The sequence below is a fragment of the Acanthisitta chloris genome, unplaced genomic scaffold (assembly GCF_000695815.1).
Source record: "Acanthisitta chloris isolate BGI_N310 unplaced genomic scaffold, ASM69581v1 scaffold44703, whole genome shotgun sequence".
Lineage (NCBI taxonomy): Eukaryota > Metazoa > Chordata > Aves > Passeriformes > Acanthisittidae > Acanthisitta > Acanthisitta chloris.
In genome coordinates, this window is record NW_008667359.1 from 1 (window position 1) to 1,816 (window position 1,816).

The window sequence follows — 1,816 nt, forward strand, 5'->3', positions numbered from 1 at the left end:
CGCTGGGTCCTGCTGGTCCCTCCGGGCGCGGTTGGGCCGCACGTTCCGCCCGCTCGTGTGAGCATCCTGAGCACACCTGCAAGGGAAGGTCTCTGCCCCGGGAGGACAGACGTCCCTCCCTTCACAGAGCAGCTCGGAGCGAAACGCCCGTGTGAGTCCGTCAAAGACATTAACATTCCGGTGGTGTCATGAGGAAACAGGCTCAGGAAACCTGTCCTTCACGGCCAGGAAGAAGTGGAAATGGAGGGCTGGAAAATCAAAGCCAAACTGCGTGAGGGCATCTGAGCATCAACGGCTAAACCTAATGGAAATCTCCTTTGGCCGTACCGAGATCGGAGCGAGACCTTTACTTGTGTCACACCGATGTGGTGAAAAGCGAAGGGACGTTCCAGTTGACCATCGTCATGGAAACACCTCCTGTCAACAGCTGGTGGAGCAGGATGTGGGCAGTGGGACAAGGAAGCACTCGCGCTCCCAGTAGCACTTTGAGGATTTTTAAAGCACTTGGTGCCTGTCGGGAGTGGCTGAGGTCAGGACTCCGACACCAAGGTTTGCAGTGGGCCATCAAGATACATCGAGAGGGAGAGGCAAACAGAAACCCGACCTTGATGGTTCCAGATATTCCGGCTCCGTCAGTCTTTCCAACTTACCTGTTTCGTGTGGGAGATCTCATCACTTACTCAAGAAACAAAAGACAGAGAATGTCTCCGTCATGTAGTGTACGTTACGTGTACGTGTAAGCTGTGTGGTGTGCTGATGGTACAGAAAAGCAAGATCTTTGGAACAGGACAGGAAGCGTGAAATATTTGAAGTGGCAAAGAGCAATGTCTAAGAGCATTCAGACAGGGTGAAAGGATCAGATTTAAATGTAGGAGGGTATTTTAAGGACAAGTTCTGCTTGTGATGGAGGAAACCACAGAGAGGGAAACAGGATTTTAGCTGTTGATGGTCTTGGGTCTAGAACAAAGGTGAGACAATGAAGTAGGCTTGAGGTGATGGGGAGGAGGAAGATACCTGCAGGACTGGAGGACTGCAAACCTGGACATTGTGGAGGACTACCACCAGCAGCAGCAGAAGGCAGAGAGAGCCAGGGCGTTGTAAGAAACCTGGACAACCATACTCTTCTGTGTGTGAGCTTCCCTTGGCTTCTGAGCTACCTTTTTGCTGGTAAATCCAGATCATTTTTCATCCCTTCACTCAGGATGGTCAGACAAAGTCCTGACAGGACTAATGAATGAGGAGCAGCTGGGCCACTATTGGAAGGTCGTTTTTCCTGCCTTTTCTTCAAAAGGGAGGAAAAAGAAAGGTGAGAGCCTGTGCTCCCAAAAAGAGGTTAGAGGCAATTCTGCATTAGCAGTCTGAGTTGTTGACCTTTCCCCAGCCTCAGTCTCCTCTGAGCACCCAGTGAAACACCAGTAACTCTCCCTGGCTGTGCTGCCTCGTGCTGCAGGCACTGTGCAGAGGGTGTGTGTGGCAGGAGGAATGTGTTGCAGCTGTAGTGCAGCAGCTTTTAGACCCCTCCATGCTATCACTGAAAACAGAAGTGTTGAAGCAGTTCACAGCTTTCATTTTAGATTATCGGGAAATGCAGGAGGAGCCGGAACAGGAATTCAGATTAAAATCCTTCCCAGAATTTCTATTAAGCTTCAATTTTTTTTCCCTTTTGTGTTCATACATTATGGCTCTATTTAATCAAACATAGTTGTACAGTGATTTCACTTTTTGAACCACTAAGAACCAGGAAGAGTACATGTGTACGCTTTTTATTAACCTTCCTTTCATAATGCACTTTCTTCCCTATAGAAATTTCCTTTCC